Raw genomic sequence first — 20,101 nt, forward strand, 5'->3', positions numbered from 1 at the left:
AAGGACCCACGTTGGAGAAGTCCATGGAGGACTGTCTCCCATCGGAGGGACCCCATACTGGAGCAGAGGAAGAGTGTGATGAGTCCTCCCCCTGAGGAGGATGAAGTGGCAGAGAATAACTTGTGATGAACAGACCATAAACCCCATTCCCCGTCCCCCTGTGCCACTGGGGGGGGCTTGGTAGAAAATCCGAGAGTGAAGTTGTGCCCGAGAAGAAGGGAAGGGTGGAGGGAAGGTGTTCTGAGATTTGGTTTTATTTCTCATTACCCTACTTTCATTGATTTGTAATAAATTGAGTTAATTTTCCCCAAGTCGAGTCTGTTTTGCCCGTGATGGTAATTGGTGAGTTGATCTCTCCTGTCCTTATCTCGTCCCACAAGCTCTTTGTTATATTTTTCTCTCATCTGTCCAGTTGAGGAGGGGGAGTGATAGAACGGCTTTGGTGGGCACCTGGCATCCAGCCAGGGTCAACCCAGCACAATCCCTCTTATGGGGATATAAAAATTTAGCAGAAGACAAGATGATTGAAATATCTGCCTAATTTTGCTCAGGAATGTAAATAGTGCTTATATTTATTTTTTTTCTAAATGAAATGAAAAATATGCAAGATGTTCATTAATTTCTCTGAGCACTATTGCTCAGAGAATTAATTTCAAACTAGGTATAGTGGAAGAAGACTGTAGAAAAAGCAGAACATTAAACCAAATAACACAGATTTCTAAAAGGACAAAAAAAAATTGTTAATGTTTGCTGAGAATCTGAATACCAGAAATCACATAGCTTGAAAATTCTTGAAGCTGTTGGCTCCTTTCAGATCTTAGCTTTTTGCTATTATCATAAGGCCTGTGGCCTCAAGGCAAAGGCAACAATTTTTAAGTATGACATTTATAATTGCATATGTGACTTGGTTATAATGCAATGTACTTTATTTATATCCTAATTTTGGTTGTGTTAATGGGTCTACTGCCTTATTCATCCTTGAAACTACAGATACCTTTGACCGAGTTTTACAAAATGCACTCCCAAAGCATGATTATAAAACCAAGCATGCTAGCTGCATGCAGAAAAGTAAGAAGTTGTATCCACAAAGCTTGTGATTATGTAAAACCACATAGTTATGTTTGCATTTTGGAAATAAGATGATCTCTTAGGACCTGTATATCCTTGTATGGTCTAACTTCTATACATACATTAGACCTCTTGCTTTGCAAAACTGGCTTCATACTTCTAATAGAATGAGAAACAGAGTCAATAAAGCATTCGACGTTGTAATGATACACAACTAGAGTACTGTTATGGCACTATGTAAATAATGAATAGAAATTTAGAAAATTGAATGGAAGTATATTAGCTACCAAGATGGTACAAATCAGCTTATGGAGTTTTTTGGCTGTATAAAGTGTTAGTTAAAAGAACTGAGTTAGCTCATATCACTGTAATAAAAAGAAGATTCTCCACAGAGAAAATCTCTCACTCCGTGCTTTCCTTAAAAAAGACAGTTTATTCAAAGAGCATGTTGACTTTTTGTTGGCACCAGCTGTAGCAATGTCAAGCAGACAGCACAACAGATCAAGTATCCATTTGAAATAAAGATCTGTTAGTGTATGAACTTTTTTGTTACTCAAATTCTAGACCACCATGGCATAGAATGGGAGTAACATCTGTTTTCTTGCAGTGTACTATTTATCAAGCTTATTGAAAGAGGAGTCAACTATTCAGATCACTGTATCCTTGCCCGCTCTCAATCAGTACCCTCATTTATTCAAAAACATCTGGGTTAAGCTGAATCTTGCCATATTCCATACTTTATATGATGGCCTGTGGTCCTCATACTTTGCCATCTATATTCTCTCAACCACTGGAAATCTTGTAAGTACCTACTTCAAAGAACAGACAGGTTACTTAATTCATTTGGATGATGGTATTAATTCTGTTTATCTTGTACCCAGTGTAATTTGATTTGGTATGGTTTATTTTGCATGTTATAATTTTAAACATATTGGATATTTTTATTTAATTGTTGTTACATGTGTGTAATTAAATTGGTTCTCTTCTGTGGGTTGAGTTATTTGTGTGAGCTAGGGTTTGAAATGTTGGTACTGAGGTGTTTACCAGGTCAAAGTATGTTGTTTAAAGCAGTGTCTCAGTTTTTGACAGTTTGGATAATATAAGAATAAAATACCACAAAGGTAATGGAAAACAAAAAACTAATGGAAGGAGGAAAAAAAATCAAACTGGAACAAATGAGAATTAGTTAGGCTTCTGCAGTTATTACTGGTTTGTGCCAGATGAGCCTGAGTATAACTAAAAGCTGATTTTAGATTTATCCACAGCTTTTTTTTTAACATGAAAAATATGCATGTGAAAATACATGTTAATTATCTTAAACTATTGGAAAGAAGCATTACTTTCCCAAAATTACAAACTATCTTTCCAGAAATGAAACTGCGTGTTTGTTCTAATGTAGTTGTTGCTTCTAGGGCTGCAGCTGAAACCTCACTGTTTACTTTCTCCAATAGTTAGGTGCTTTTCTCAGGAGCATGAGAGCCCAGTTGTTTTACTGTTCTTTATGGTCTGACCAAACAGTTTAGGAGTTTTTTTAAAGGAAGGTACCAAAGAACAACTGATCTGTTTCCCTTCTATTCACTAGGCTATTCACTCCAGTGCTTTAGCAAAAAAGACTTTTAATTACATCAGAGATGTAAAAAGTTCAATTCACATGTGTGTGTTTGCTCAAATTACTCTGATCTTGATTTTAAAACCCTGTAATTTGGATCTGTTGAATCAGGGGAATCTGCTAACTAGGTTTCTTAAGCCTACAGACGCTTGGGGCCTGTTTTCCTTTGTGCATGTGTTGTTTCTGGCTGTAATCTCTGCTTTTGCTCAGGAAATTGTTCTCCAGAAGCACTTTGTGGATACCTGCAACTTTTAGACTATTCAGGTCAAATATGACCAGAGGCCCTATTACGTCGTGCTACAAAATATTTAAAAAGGTGGAGAATATAAGCACAAACCATCCTGTGACCACCCTTTACTTCACAAACTGTAGCTGCATGAGGGGAGCCAGAAGAACACTCTTTGCAGCACCAGCATGCCTCTTGTGGGGTCCAGAAGGCAAATACTGAAACTGCCAGTATTTTCTATCCAATATTGCATTTGGTCTTGTCTCCGGACTCCAATATATCCAGCCAGGTCCTTGTTGGAAAATGTTTCTTCAGCCTTTAAAAAGGGGAAGGTATTAGCAATCTTCCTTTTGTAGTTCATGTGCCAATCCTTTCTTTCTTTTTGTGTTCATTTTATAACTGAGTTAAACATTTGTTTAGAAGGAATTCTTTTGGCCCTTTAATAATGGAATGAACTCAGCTAGGAAGTTAAAGGTGAAAACTACTATGCCTTGCTGTCAATCACCTCAATTAGTCACTTGCTCATATTGGACTTCCCTGAAATTCTCTCCTTTGGTCTTTACCATCCGCTTGCACTTTTCCTTCATGCGAGCCTTAAAGTTTGTGTTATTTTGGTAGTAATGAGTCAATATACTATGCTACAAGTCAAATGAGCATGTAGATAATGAACCAAAGTATCAGTGCTTGTGTAATAGCTGGTTGTAGTTCTAGAGGGCTGTAAATAATCACTGAGAGTATACTAAAGCCCAATTTATTTTGGCAATGATGGACTTGTTGGTTAGAAGTTTTCAGATTACCTTTATCTGGTGGTAGGTTGTGGATACCCTTCTAAATTTGTGATGCAGGGATGTCGTAATTTGTGGCATAGTGTCATGATGATAGAGCAACATAACTCTTCCTGTCATTTCAGAATGTTTTTCAGTGTTCCCAGTTGTGTGTAAATCCATGAGGAGCTGGATTATGTTGGAAAAATATTGGAAGGCAGATATGTCTGAAAAAGCAAAGCTGTTGAACTATTTTTTTTTTCTATTCAGACTGTTAAAGCTAATAGTAATTACAACTAACAGCAATATGTCGGTTCTTCCCTGACGAGGTGACAAAGTCTTTCTAAATCTCCCCTCGCTGACAACAGAGAATAAATGCATACTGAAGTATAATGATTGTGTTATAGCTGTGTTTGTCTAAAACTGTAATGAGGAAAAGTTTTGGGATTTGTTAAACCAAGTAGTACAGTTGGAAAAAACAGAAAATCCATTATATATTGAAATAAGATTACATTTTCCAAAACTTCAGAAAAACAGTGGAGGTTTTTCTAGGATGTTTAGGGAACACATACTTTCATTTACAATGACACATTTTTTCTTTAAACATAGCTGCATATATTACTTTGTGAATAAGGCGAGCTTATTTAAGTGAGATTGCTAGGATTTCTTTCTTTGTGTTCAAGAATGTCTACATTTACACAAATGGATGTTGTGCTTTCTGAAGAAAGACATGGCATACAAAATTGCTGGATGAAGAATGATAATCCATCTAATTTATTTTCTGAAAATGTAGCGTACTGGCTGATTAACCTTATTGGCATCTTTCTTCCACTTGCAGGGTGTAGCTCTGGAAAGGGATTAAGTGAGAGACAAAGCTTTTATTTTTTGAGAAAATCCTCATTCTGATTTTTTCATTGGAAAGCAGAGATAAGCAGTACAATCCCATGTGTAGAGGTGCTTGTACGTGAATGTAAGTGGCATATCTATGTGTGTGTGCGCTTGATATATAAAGTCTTTAGGAATTGTGTTGCGGGAGAGGCAGAGTTGAAGGAATAAGGAGTTTCCAACAGGAATGTGTCAGAGACTCCCAGTAAGGACAGACATTTCAACTACGGATGGCTGCATTTTTGGAATGCAGACCACACAACTGGGATTTGTATGTACGCTTGGTTTAAAAATAGAACAAAACGGGAAGGCTTAGAGAAAAATGCGAGCAATGACCACTGTCAGTAACTTGTGTGGCTTTTCCACATTTTGTGGAACAAATAGCTATTGAAATCTGAGCACACAAAGCATGTAGTAGGTTTAGTAATGACAAGCAGTGGCAGCACACTATAATTAACATAGGGTGGTATAATTTATAAGGCATGTACTATGCAGTTTAACACCAACGCAGAGAGAAGGGGAGGAGAGAAAGAATTGTTAGTCTGCAAAATCAAAAGTGTCTCTTATCCTTAGATGTAAACATTTTATTTTTCAAATGCTTATTACATTTTTGTCACTAACAAAAGGCCTCTGTCATTTTCAGTTAACGCAGTGGCAAGAGTGAGTCATGAAGATGACCTCTGTCCTTATACCTCCATATTAATCTGAAAGGGAAAGTCTCAGCAGACTGTTTTTACTGTACATAATTAAGCAATTCTGAATGCTCAGTGAAACTTGAATGGTATGGCATAGAGCCTGGTAATATGACAGTTAATGAGATGAGACTTACACTTATTCTGCCTCTATAATAAGTGAAAGCTTTTGCCTTCAGATTGAGGGCAGACAGATACTGAAGTATTCATTAAAAATGCTAAAACCAACAACAAGGGCACTGTTCGGTGTCTCTCTGTTTTATGACTCTCTCCAAGAAAGGAGAAACTAGATGAAATTATTTCTTAATTAATATCTGTAATAAGCTGTGACATTTGCATTCATGGTGGAGAAGAAGAAAAAGGAGACATTCAGGAAACTGCTAACAACACAGGGAGTGATTTATGCTGCTGTATCTTTCTTTCAGAGTCCAAAATGTTCAGACTGGTTGAAGCTACATAATTAATTTCACTCTGTTTCTGTAATAAGAAGATAATATTGCCTTGAAAAGAGCTTTTTGTGTTTTTCTCTGCTGCCTTTCTGCTTTCGTATACTAAATAATTTTGCTTTGTGTAAGTCTTCTACTTGCCATTGGTGTTTCTTGCGTATTTGCAGCATGATATTCTTTGCAGCTACATATAATACATGCTTGGGGAGGGAGCTTTCCATTGAATCACCCAGCTTAGTTGATATTGAGAAAATGTATTATCTGGATTTTTAAAAATGCCTAGATTAACGTTGGTAAACACAACTACATTTAGATTCTGTATTTAAAAAAAAAATCAAAAAATAATCACAAAAAAAGTGTTGTGAGTGATTTTCTGAATGTTTATGTACATGGTGTTAACACTGGAAATCTCAGTAATTACCTAGGGTTGGCTAGCTTCCTTATGTATATTTGGCTGCAATCACAGAAGTCCAGACACCTCCCCAGAGAAGAACAGCGACAAGACCATGTCTACATCTGAAAATGTAATCAAGGCTGGAGCCCTAAGCTTTAACCCAGCAAGCCTACTGATACATCACTGTTGTGTTCAAATTAGGGCTTTAGTCTTAGATTGAAGGAGGCAGCTGAGGCACATTCTTCTCCTCACTGCTCTGTTCCCCCGGTGACTTCCGCTAACCTCTTTGATTTCTCTCTTAACCTGTTTACACATCACAAGCATTCATAGTCTCTCTTGCCCAGTTTTGCTGGCCCTCCTCCAGCTGGAGGGATTCTGGATTGCTGAGTGGAGAGTATCCAGGATCATGGTCTAACTGCTGAAAAAGTCTGAGTGAAGATGCAAACCCAGACTTAGACCCAGATGTACATTGGTTACAGGTGTACTGTATTGTTCAGTAATTCAGAATCCTCAAAATTCAGAGGAATTTTGATGCACTGTCCAATGTTGCATCACATGAGCATCACATGTGTTGGATCACATGAGCAGCTGTCACTGCATTTTTTACAGAGATGCAAGTAAAAGCCAACCTATTTCAAATGTTTTGAGCTCTGGAGAGATACTGGTTAATAGGTGACTTATAAGTTACACAGAGATTAGTCTTTACCAGATGGAGTCATCTCATGATCAGCAATTCATACAAAACCACTTTGTCAGTTGTTCCAAAAAGAGATATGTATGAACTTCTCATCCACAGAGATTTATTCTGTTCCATGTTTTTCTTATATCAAAAGGTACTTTTGCAAAAAAGACCAGGAACTGCATGTGCCTAAGAAGTACTATTTTTATTTTGCAATGACGTTCAAAAAGATTTCATTTCAGAATTTTGTTTCATAGTCAAGTTTGTAACAAAAAAAAATCCTTAAAACATGAGGTTATACTATAGCGTCAGCAGAGGGGCTTAATTCTAATGTGATGTATTTCAGAGTACTTTGAGATGTTAGCCTCAGAATCCAGAAAAGTGGAACTTGAGGCAAGGCTCCTGGTGATAGCCATGTAAGCTTTGCCTGAGAAAGTGTTGAGGGACTAGGGGTGTTGCAGTATTTTTTTGTTTTCCACTGACACTTGCTGTACACTTCAGGAGAGAGAAATGCCCTTTTCTGTTGAAATTTTTTTTCCTTTGATTATTATAAATGCTGCAAACAGCAAGTGAATTTGTGGAGGAGGGGAACCGAGAACATTTTGTAATTCTTGAAAGGTTAATTGCACTATTTATAGACCTAAGTGCAAAGGGAAAAAACTCTTAGTGTGACCCGGCAAGGTCAGCGTAGTAATAGCAACCTAAATGGAGCTCTGACCAGTCATGAATTACTGTCTGTGATACTGGGAATGCTGACAGTTCAATCACAGCACTGTTTCAATAGAGAACTCCATATATTTAAAGCGCTGATACTGTTTTCCCTCTAAATGACAGGCTTGACAGATGGGCCGAAAGCACTGCAGACGTTTGAACAAGGAAATAGAGAGGGAGCCTGCTGGAAGCAGGGCTTCACGCAGCCAGCCGTGGATGATGAATAGAGTGTGATTGTGTCTGACAGGTAGTAATATAACTATTCATTCACCACAGAACACCTGGAGCACACTATATTAAATGGTACAAGATGGAGAGATTCTGTGACAGGAATGGGAAGTGTGAATCCCACGCTGAGTTTAGGTACAGCAATATAAAAGGTCAGGGGTCGTGCAATATAAACTGCCTGAGAGAAGGATGTAATTAAATTATTTGCTTACTAAAGTTTTTCTAATGTTTTGCTAACATGTTGCCAGGATCATTATTTCAGCATGTCTGCATAGCTGAAATGAAAATAGCAAATGCTGCTTGCTGACTACCGTGCTCCCATTTTGCCTTTGGAGGCTTGCTAATCAAAGTGCCATCATTATTGTGCAAAGCTGCATCAGAGAGCCGGGGTGAGGAGGGGCAGAAATGCCTAATAGCTTTGCGAGTCCTAGAAGCTGTGTGCTGTGTTTTGTCTCATATCTGGGAGCTTGTAGATGACCGTATTTTGGGGCGTTTGGGGCCAAATGTCTGCTGGGTGCAACGGGCCCCTGCAGAATCAAAAGATACTGCACTCGTGGGTAATGTGCACTATGGAGCTATGTAACATTGCAATTTCGTTTTGTGTACTGTAGCTTTAAGTTTCAGCTTGTCTGAGCTGAAAGAATCTGCCATTTTCATCCTGTTATGAGAGAACTGTAGTTGAAAGCCAGAGAAACTTCAGATTGCTAATAATTGTTTTGTTCTGTTTCTTCACTGAGGGGCAGATCATGCTTAAAGTCTAGAATTCTTCTTTATACGTGGAAAACTACGACCTGGGATTAAATTCAATGTCAGTATGAGTTGGAACTGATTAGCAATAAGTTGGCTTATTATATTACCAAATGTTTTCCAGACGGGAGCTATTGAAAACTTCAGGAACACACGTTAATCTTTTTTTGGAGTATACCTGTGATAATTAGTATCCTTTTGGAAGATTTCAGTGGGTATTATTGTATGAGAATATGGGCTTCCAATTAATAATACCAAAAAGGAAATCTTGCTAGTAGTCATATTCAAGTGAAGATTCGTACTGCAATTCATGTCTTGCTGAGCAGGAGTGTTAACCAATTTTTTTCAGTATACTTGTCATCTACCTGACCACTCTTGACAATCCTTAAAATGTAATCACAAAAATACAGTGTTCTTTTGTAAATATAGAGAGCTAATGCACATATAGTCCTTTGTCTTGTGTGTCCCAATGAGGGCTTTACTTTTGCAAATGTAGATGAAAGAGCAAGTAAAAACCCAAGCAGGCCTAAATTTTATTTATTTATTTATTTATTATTTCACTTACATGGAATCTGGCCCATTGTATAATTAGAAATGTTTCTGTGGAGGTGGTCATGCATGACATCACTGTACTTTGACCTCAGATTACTGAAAAATGTTGAAATATTACTTTTGTTAACATTTCAATGTCTAATGAATGTATTATTTTTTTTTTAATCTCAAAAACATCAAAAGGGGTGACTACCTAAAACCACTCTGCTTTTTGCTAGCTGAAACATCTAATTTTATGTTAGATACTTAAGAGAAATATTTTAATTTCATCCCTCACACTCCCTACATTATTTGACATTATACAGATAAATTATTTCACATTAAAATTTGTGTTTTCAAAGCAACACAATGTATAGTATCAATTATTTATTTCTTGATTTTTCATTCTATATATGCTAAAATTTTAAGTAGTTTTGAATACTGGTTTGAAATAGAAATCAGAGTTATATTTGGCCATAGAATGGACACTTCTCTTTCCCTTTTAAAGTAAAATAAGTCATGAGATGAACCTTGTGTTCAGTGTAGTTGAACTCTTTGATCTCTAAATCCACTCCGCTTATTTTTTTGCTTCTGCTTTGCCTCGATATCTTATTATAACAGTACTGACATGTTTTAAATTGTTTTGAAATTGTCCTGAAAAATGTTGATTCCTATTGGTATCGTCAGACTCTGTGGTTCAGTGATTTTACTTAGCATTTCACATATTTAGACAATCACTTCAGATATCTTATGCAACATAATCATGAGAACCATACTTCTAAATATACTCAGTGACAAGACTGTTGACTTGTCTTGGAAAGTCCTTGTAAAAAGAAGTATTTGGTTGTTGATTTTCCACAGGAAGATATTCAGCAGCTTTCATCTCAAATTAGTTTTGCTTGTCACTTTCTTTATTTGCTGAATTCTCTGCCTAGGCCAGTTACCATCTGAGTGCTTACTTGGTGACCTTTCCTGAAGGCAGAAGGCATAGCAGGCACCCTTTCCTTTCTTTCTCTTTCTCCTTACATTTCCAAATTTGGCAACATAAGTAGTAGTTAAAGGATAACAGTAAATAAGCAAAGTTAATTTAAAAAAAAAAAAGAAAAAAAAAAAAAAAAGAAAAAAACCCCACTTTTGTACTAATGATTTTTTTCCTACAGATTCAGTATCCTGTTTCATGAAAATAAAATACAGAGAGAATTGTTCTACATGCACAGCAAATTAAAGAATCTGCTCTTGAACCTCCTGCAGAGGAAGTTTGTTAGACTTGGTATACTTGGCCTTTGTCAAGGAATGGCCAAAGGTATTGTGGCTGTTAGGACATCTCTGTTTCACCAGAAAGATTCATCAGGGTTGAACTTGTATTGGACTGTTTTCTTAAAAAAAAATTTGTAACACCAGATTGGCTGGTGCTTATTAATTTTCTATTCTGTTTTACACCTTGTTGCAGGCTAAATTCTAATTCTGTTGGATCATTCAGAAAGGGATAGTAAAGTAAAAAATATTAAGGCACAGCATGTTTTGGGTTTTGGGGGTTACTTTAAACAAAATTAGCAGTATTCCAGGTCTGCAAGTCGAAAGGGTCTATGCCTCATTTCTTTGTCCACCATCAGTGTGGGAATATTCACTAAGTGTATTTGTAAGTCTACACTGAGGCTGTACCTTCCTTGAAGAAATTGTCTGCTTTTTTAGATGTTTTTTACTTTATTTTTTCAAAAAACAGTTTATCACAATTTATTGTGTAAATTATTAGAAATATCATCACGTTACATTAATTTGCTTGGTTTCCTTAATAAGGTAAGGGACATCTGATTATTTGGTGTATAAGGAACACAGGTAATGTACAAAACAGTGTCACTGAGCATGAGACACCTGCAAAGATTTCTGCTGAGGGAATTGAGAGCAACTGCAGCCTTGCATTAACAGAATCTTAATTACCAAATAACAGTGTTTTGCCAGGAGGAGAGATGTTTTTCCTTCCTTTCAAAGTTCGACAGTTTTTTTCAATATTAAAGGAGGTTGCAGTTATGGCTGAAGAAAATATACCTGATAAATTCATAATCTTTTGTGGATATTTAAAAACTGTCTAGCAGGAAAAAAATTCCTAAACTGGGTTTAATGTTTTGTGGTAGGGTGCAGTGACAAGAGATGAAAAAAACTGATCTTTTATACTGAAAGGCTTACATTCATTTTGCTTTTCAGTGTCTACAAGAAGTTATGTGGTAATGATCACCAAAACAAGGACTTTATGCATGGTTTACGAAGACTGCTGTGGCTATAGAAGAGTAAAGAGTAAGCCATAGAATGAGGCTGTGCTCCCTATCTACAGGTTAGTTTCCCCTCAGCTAGAAAGATGTAGTCCCATTCCAGTCAGTTCTTCCCTGAATGGTGGATACGGTTAATGTTCTCCTTTTCCTAGAGCAGTTCCATACAGCACAAACAAAAATTTTGCTCTCATTTTGTTTGTGAATTTGTCAACGCCACCATGTGTCCACATCAAAGGACATTTTTAGCACTATTTTGATGCTTCCTTATAAAAATATGAAAAGAGGGAAGAGAAGATGGAAAGTCTAACACCAATATCTCACGTTCTGTGGATGTGCATTTAGTGCATATCACGTAAAGGACAGCCATGATTCAAAATAATTTCCTTGTCCTTATTTTAGCTGTCTGATGAGATACCCAGATGAAATTGTCACAGTGGCATTCAAGAGAGATGCTTGAAAGTTGAATACCTTTGTTTTTCAGATGTCCCATATGTACAGAACTTCTTTGCATTTCTTTGTGTTTGCTACTAGATTGGATGCTGGGATGCACATGGGATGTGTTCAACATTTTAGGACGACAAGAGTATTACCACCTACTGAGTAGACTAAGGGATAAGGATTCAGGAGACCTGAAATTTCCCTTAGCCTACCAGTTGTTCACAAGAGGCATTGGACCATATCTTCCACTCCCATCAAAACTGTGGTTGAGGAACTTTCTTGACGGTGAATGTGCATTCTTCAGGTGCCTGCCCTAACTCAGCAGTTTGACTGTAAAGATCACCTTGGCATGGTCAGAACCACATGAATGTAATCATGTCTGCTGAGGATTCATCAGATCGTGCAGATGTTCTTTAATCTGCATTTTCTGTGAGTCTTTAATAAAATTGTTGCTCTCACTTCGCCTGTTGTTTCAGGACAGAATCAGGTTCCCTAAAGATGCATTTTTCCTCTTTACTTCTGGATCTGTTCAGAGAAGGGAGAAGAGCAGAAGGAAGGGGTGTGATGTCATCTAATGTGATCCTCACCTTTACACAATAGTCTGTTACTCATCCAAATATGGAAACAGTCGCTGCTGGAAAAAAAGAACCTGAGATTTGCCTCCTCTGGTGAGTGCAGTAACAACTAGTCTACAAAACTATCCTATTCTTTGCTGCTCAGCACATAGTGACTATAGGACCATTTCCTTTCTCTGAGGAACAGTCAGCTTGCTAGTTAGGGTATTATGGTAGTTAAGAGCTGTGGACTTAAACTTAGAATTTGGGTCCCCTGATGTCAGGTGAATGGTGGTATGGGTTTACTTACTAATCTATATCATGCTCTTTTTTTTTTTTTTTTCCTTTTCATAAAAATGCAAATCCTGTACTTTCAATAGCATGGAAATACTCTTTTATTTCTTTTGTCATGCATGGGTAAGACAACTCAGCTGTTGAATATGGTCCAAGTGGCATGTGTAGGCCATGATGTGGAGCCATGATTTGGCTGAAAGAACAAGAATGTTCTTTACCAATGGGAATTTAGCCGAACCTTCAAAGACAGAAGAAGTATGCTTAGTATCAGCTATGTCCCCCAGATTTTCTGTCCTAGTAGGAACTGTCCCAGTTTAAACATAAATGCACCAGAAGGAATTGCATATATAAGTAAAAGTTGTGCTTCCTCTCTCCCCTTGCCACAATCAATGCTTAATGAAGACGGTCTCTCAGGCTGAGACCAAATATGCCTTTATAGATGTTCTGTCATTCAGTACTTTGGGAAGGAGCTTTCTTAAGGAAAAATTGTGGAACAGTTAGACTCTGGGCATTCTGTAACTATTTCTGTTAGTATACTCTGCAATAGCTACAGTATGTTTTCCTCTTACCCTCCTTACAAGTAAACATTTTGCATGAGATCAAGGGGCTGAAACACTTTTGATCCGCTACTGAGTACTTTTTCCTCCGGAGCTTTGACAGATTATTTCTTTGCTAATTTGTTATTTACACAGATGTTTTTAGTTTGTGTATCCTCCAAGGGGGGAATTTTATCCTGTTACCTACTAACGTTTGCAACTTTCCTTTTTGTGTTAAGATTGCTGCTTTTGGCAACACCCTACCTTTTGTATTATTGCCCCTTTTGAAATAAATAAATGTCCTGCTTTTTTTCATGTAGAGCATACAGATCTGAATGCTCTCTTTTATTCGTATGAGAATTTTATCAGATCTAACGGGGTTATTGTGATTCTTTTTTTCAAATTACATGTATCTCTGCAACTTGCAAATTTTTGCTAAGTGATGTAACCTACTGCACTTCTTGAACCTCTTTTCCAGTCTTCAGGCTTACCTTGGCCTGTGTTTATTACCTCCCTATGATAAACCAGTTTTATCATGTCCATGTGCTTTTTTACTTTGATCCTAATTTCCACATGCCTTTCTTCTTCAAATGTCTTTTCTTGTAATATAGATTCTTATTTTCTGAGCCATGTCTGGAGCAGAGTCCACCCTTGGTGAAGCTTCTGTATGGACCTGGTGACTTTCCATGATACTTCTCACTGCTTATACAAAGGGCTGACTCTGGTTCTTCTGACAGGTTTGACGAGTTCCAAATCTCAGTCATGGTTTGATTTCATAGGACAAATTTGGCTTTTCAACTTTATATGAGTTAGAAAAGATTGTACTTTACTATGGTTCAAAAATAATTTTTGTTTCCTACTAAAAGGTATTCCTAACCATCCTTGTTTCTGTATGGAGCTCAGTACTTAAATTTGTATTAAACAGTTTCATAATTATCTTCATCTATGTAATTACAGAAGAGTATTTAATATATTCCAGAATTGGCAGTTAGAAATAAAGCTGCCTCTAGTCCATCATCTTCCCTTCCTGACATCCACTGCTTACAAGTATACGGTTGAGCTCTAATAAGCCTTATTCTTGTAACAGCAATACTCCAATTTTCTGTGAATTTCAGCTCTGAGGTGGCTTTTAACTGGTTCCTGCTTCTAATCATTACTTTCAGAGTTCATTTATTCAGAGTTCAGAAATCATTCAAAACCTGGGTTCTGGGTGTTTGCTATTTGACAATATGTCAAATATGAGCTTCTTTATAGACAACAACCAGTTCCAGTTGGTTTATGTCAAAACCTCTTCAGGCACTGAGAATGGAAGTAAGAGAATTAGAAATCTAGAAGTGGCTTCAAAGCTATGGGAAAATAAAGTTGTTGGTCCAAATAAAAAAAACAGCTGGATTCTGGGAAAAAAAAAAAAAATTAAGATAGAGCTGGATAATTTTGTGGAAAGCTTTGTATCTTCTCATGGCTTGAGGACTTGGATAAAGGTTAAAATCTTTCAGTATACCCTGTCTCAAAGTAGGTGATAAGGAAATATTTGCCCATTTTTGTAGCTTAAAGGGCTACAGTCTTGCTTGTCTTTTTCATGCTGTGCTTTGCTCTGAAGGAAGTGCTCCTGTAAGTAGACAATTACACACATTTAAGTAGAAAATTATACATTTCTATGTGAGGTAGTATAGACTGGATAACATATCAGTTAAGTAGTTAAGGACTGAACTTGGATCACATATATTGTAGACTCTTCAGTCTTTGATACTGTCTCATCTTTATTGACTGGAAAAACTGCTGAAAGTAAGTATCTTCTTAACATCCTTTGTGGTGAATATTGTTACTGAGGAATCTTTCAGCGTCTCTGAAATGTCACCTTCATTGTTTACAGCTGCCTTTCCTCTTAAGAAGTCTGCAAAATCCATCATTGTCATCTGGACTTTTTTCTTCTAATAAATAATTTCTTACAAATTTCTCTCAATGGATTTTTTTGGTTAAAGTTTTGTCTAGCCTTCCTGATTCCCGTCTTCTGTTTTACGCTGTACTATTTTCTGTGTGACTAGTTTGAACTGTTTGTGTTTTCTTAAGCTTTTATGTTAGTCTTGTGTAACCCTTTCAGCTGAATATTTTTACAGTATTGCCACTATCTTGCTTTTGTGTTATTTTTGTTGCTATTTTGTCTAAGAGGATTTATCTCTGCTGTGACTTCATGCTGGTATGGTTAAGTAGCTTAATCCCATTTCACAGTTTCCATCTCCTCATTTTTTGCTCTAGAATGTTCTTGGTTATGTTTCTTGGCCAAAGTTTAGGTCAGTAGTTCTTCATTTCAGTATTTTATCTTAAAAGGAAGATTAATTTAAGCAGGTTGTGGTCAGTATTACTCAATGGATGATCAGAAGATACTTCCTGGACTTGATCCTGATCTTTAGTTATAACAAGCCCTCTTGTACACTCTAGAACTAGCTATTCTGAGCAGGCAAATACAGACAAAGATTCTGAAAAAAGTTTTGTGATTCGAGAAAGAATTTTCTCTTGAGTCAGATTGGCAGGGACTATGTGAGCAGAGTAAAGGACTATGTATTTATTTACTCCCTTGCTGCGTGGTATGGCACACAGGAATGTACTGAGTGTTTTTAATGTATGGAGAAATGTCTTGTGGTTTAAGTGTAAGGTAGTATTGAAAAAGATGTCCAGTGGACTCACCTGAAGTAAATGTCTGTTGCATAATGACCTCTAATTTTGGGGACTGAGCTCAATGGCTCATAGTGTATTCCAGTTCTATGAACCTTATCTCAAGGTGCAGTTTGACCAGTTCTGAGCTATAATATAATGTTTATTTATCACTGATTTGATCACACTTACAGCTGTGCTCTGCAGGCTTTTCATGATCTCGAGATTACCAGTGATACCTCTTGTAATTGTAACATTTCTGAGACTTTGTCATCATTCTATTCAGAAAAGGATCCGATTAGCTATCACTGTGATATCAATTACATAATAATCATGACACTTCAATGAATAATTCTATTGTCATTCAACTGTCTATACTGGCAGCATAGTATCACTGAAATGTTTCTGATTATCCCTTACATTTCTATATTTGATGGCTATGGAGACCATAATTTGTGTCTTACAAGTGAATGTATTTTATCCCTTTTCCTTTCTACACTGCATGCATTGTTCAGCCAATATGCTTGAGATGGGAATTTATGTTCATAGACTGTAAGCATGAGACATCACTACAATCCATAATCAGGCCATTAGCATTCTGCTCATGCAAGCCAGTGTAAGTACAATTTTCAGTGGCCTAATGTAACAGGTAATCATAAATTAGTATTTGCTTTAAAACAACACCAGATTACGCAGCCTGCATGCTTAAGGAGAAAGACTCAGTAAGTAGTGCAGTTCTGTAATGAAGTGGGAGCTCATTAAACAGATGCTATCTACTTCAGTGATCTACATAAGCAGCAAACAAACCAAATGGAAATGTTTCAACTGAACACTGCAGTCAACCAGAACAAGTTCAGGTTCATTTACTGTGGCACCATCTACAGGAATTAGTCACAGTAATGATTGAATAGTTGCTTGCTAATTTATCATTTTACATTTGTTACTGCATTTGCATAATGTGTTGATTTTTTATGTCTTTGGTTACATTAAAATGCCCTCATCTGCATATACAAAACCAGAACACAGTGGGTGATTTTAAGATTCATCAAACTAGCAGTATTCAACATTCAGTGCTTGGACTGTTTTTTTTAAAAGTGTCTGGTTTTTTTTTTGTTTCTGTTCTACATCTTTACACATGCAGGCTTGTAATTAGTGTTTATGAAAGCTGAAATGTTTGTTTCTTTATGAATCATAGGTGGAGGCATCTAGAGAGGAGCAATGACTAAGCAACCAACATTTCTAGGAGTAATGTGCTAGAAATGGCATGAGATACTTTTTCAGTAGGGAGAATATCCAGAAATAACAGTCCTTTAGAACTGGAGTACATGCATAATTTCAAAGGTCAGCATTAGTTTTATAGTGTATTACCCGAAGGACATTTTGCTGACTGTAGGGGCTTTGCAGCTGCCAGGGGACAACAGTACTGTATAACATTGTTACACAATTCTGTCTGAGATGAATGAGATGAAAAAGGCTAATGACTAGAATTTGAAAAATAAAAATAATTTTTGTCATAGTTTCAATAATGTCTGATATGCATTAGTTGCAGGTTATACACAGTGTGTGTGAACTATAGCTGCTAAAATGGAGGTAAATGGGTTCTCACTTTTTATATGGTGATATTTTTTATTAGACTGTATTTCTGGTAAGTGTTGATGCAGTGATGTACTATTCAGTGATACACCACCAGGCAGAATCCTTTGCTGCATCAGTGAGATTTTTAATGTTGTTAGACCCTTTCAAAACTTTATTTTAATGCTTTATCTTTTTTTTATATCTCTTCATTTCTAGGAGAACTTTGATCCCACAGATACATCAGTTATCCTGTGTGTTCTGACATGTTTGAGGTTTTGTGTCCTCTGCAAAAGCTCTTACCATTGTGAGCACTTGTCAAAAACTGCTATTTGACATGTAGCCAAACATAATGCTTGTGACCTGTATGCAGACTGCGCGTAGAGTAACCATATTAGCTTTCTTTTTCTGTGCATATTTGTCATACATAGAGTCCTAATCATGAAGCATGTGGGGATGAGCTCGTTGTGGTGAGGTAAAGAGGAAAATTTACGAAACACTAGTGTTTAGCTTCAAAAAAATTGTTTAAGGGAAAACATATATTTATCAAACACCTTCCAGCAAAACTGCTTAGACTTTACAGGAAACAAAAGCCATATGCTTGCTAGTAAGGTGCAAAGTGTATTGTCAAAGTGAAAAGCACTTTCTGTTAAATGTTCACAAAATATTTTCTGGCCATATTTTCTGTAAGTTCATTCATGTGTTCCACAGAAAACATAGACTTAGTAGACCTCTACATTTATAGCTAACTCTGCTTCAATAACCTGCAATGCTAGCAATAATTCTGCTGAGATGGGTGGTTAGAAGGTGCACATTCATGAACACATAGCAAAACAATGCTAACAGCAACAAGTAGTAATTAGCAATATTGTAGTCATTCTGTGATAATCTACTGAAATTTGCATGGATATGTTTTATAAGCATTGACCTGTAAATTATCAGCTCTCTGGGATTTTACCTGGGTTATTCAGTAATTGCAGGAGATTTTAGCATTCTGTTTTACCTCCCATCAATTAAAGGAATGTCCTGGTTTCAGCTGGGATAGAGTTAACTGTCTTCCTAGTAGCTGGTACAGTGCTATGTTTTGAGTTCAGTATGCGAAGAATGTTGATAACACTGATGCTTTCAGTTGTTGCTAACTAGTGTTTAGACTATAGTCAAGGATTTTTCAGCTTCTCATGCCCAGCCAGGGCTCAAGAAGTTGGCACAGGACACAACCAGGGCACCTGACCCAAACTGGCCAACGGTGTATTCCATACCATGGGACGTCCCATCTAGTTTAGGGACTGGGAAGTGGGGGGCAGGGAATCGCCGCTCGGGGACTGGTGGGGTGTCGGTCGATGGGTGGTGAGCAATTGCCCTGCGTGTCATTTGTACATTCCGATCCTTTTATTATTGCTGTTGTCATTTTATTAGTGTTATCATTTTCATTATTAGTTTCTTCTTTTCTGTTCTATTAAACTGTTCTTATCTCAACCCACGAGTTTTACTTCTTTTTCCCGATTTTCTCCCCCATCCCACTGGATGGGGGGGAGTGATTGAGTGGCTGCATGGTGCTTAATTGCTGGCTGGGGTTAAACCACAACAAGGAACTAGAATTTTGGTTTATAAACATATGCTTACATGAAAACATTCATATTCCATGAATCTGAAACATCTAAGTAACTGGAATATACCAGGAGTGGTATACTGAACTTCTGTTAAAGGAGAACCTTTCAGTGAATATGCCTATCATCAAACTGTGGGAGGCAAAGTAAAAAATTTCCAATGCCAAAACTGTTTAAGCCTTTCCAGCTTACAGAGTATACCAGTACAGCAAAAGAAAGCAATAGAGCTGAAAAATCTAATTCAGGGTAGCTTCCTACAGTCCCTTCCAGTTTATTAATCTAGTTTATTTAGAGTGTTTTGAAAAGAGGTCATCAACTTCTCATGCTTTTTGAATGTTTTTCCAGCATTTCCTCTATGAAGTGGATCAAAGTGCCTACAAACTATCCATATTCTTGCATCTGCTAATATGTGTAAACTATAGTCCTGTGTGTGTACCTCATGAAGGTCTAGGACCGACTATATTGCACTTCAACACTTCATTTATATTAACGTTCAGTTGCACATTACAATTCTGCACAAAAGTGATGAGCAGTTATTGACACTGATTGAATTTAACCTTCTGCTGACATAAAACAAGCTTCTGGTTATATCATTGTCCTATACAGTTAAATTCAATCCATCTAAGTAGCACCTCATTAACAAAAGGATCAAATTTAGCTGTGAATAATATGGCTGAAGAGAAGCACAAAGAAATACAGGTTGAAGAAACTCACATTTAAAAATAATGGTTTAATATTAGATTTGTAGGATCTTATGCCCTTCTTTTGGCTTACTTTCCCAGTCTCCTGGAATAAATAAAATAAACTCTCAGTTAAAAATATTTATTAATTTTTAACAAATAGGGCTTAACAAGTCTACCTCTGAATTTGACCCTAGATTAAATCCATTCTTTGTTTAGTTATCCACCCCTCCCTAAAGATTGCTTGCCCTCCCGCCCCACCCTGCGCCCGTACGACTAGAACAGTATCAGCACAAGCTCCGGAGACTGAGATGCTTTCTTTGCTGAAGGTCTACTTTCATCACCAGGAACAGATGATGATGCGCAGCTGCAATTCACCACTTGTGAATCACCAGTCTCCCCTTTGGAGAAGACAGCATGATGTCTATTTTCTCCTTGGTTTGCTTCATATATGTTGTGGTTTAACCCCAGCTGGCAACTAATCCCCACACAGCCACTTGCTCACTCTCCCTGGGTGGGAT

The 20,101-nt window shown here is 37.1% G+C and overlaps 1 long non-coding RNA gene across 1 annotated transcript in view; it reads left to right on the top strand.

Moving 5' to 3' along the window:
- The window catches only part of LOC138683670 (uncharacterized), a 497,441-nt gene that overhangs the window by 224,094 nt on the left and 253,246 nt on the right, over positions 1 to 20,101 (top strand). Inside the window, exon 2 of the long non-coding RNA XR_011323081.1 lies at positions 18,313 to 18,827. This is a non-coding gene — a long non-coding RNA (uncharacterized lncRNA). The remainder of the gene's footprint in view (positions 1 to 18,312; positions 18,828 to 20,101) is intronic.

This window comes from Haliaeetus albicilla, chromosome Z (assembly GCF_947461875.1).
Source record: "Haliaeetus albicilla chromosome Z, bHalAlb1.1, whole genome shotgun sequence".
NCBI classification, from domain to species: domain Eukaryota; kingdom Metazoa; phylum Chordata; class Aves; order Accipitriformes; family Accipitridae; genus Haliaeetus; species Haliaeetus albicilla.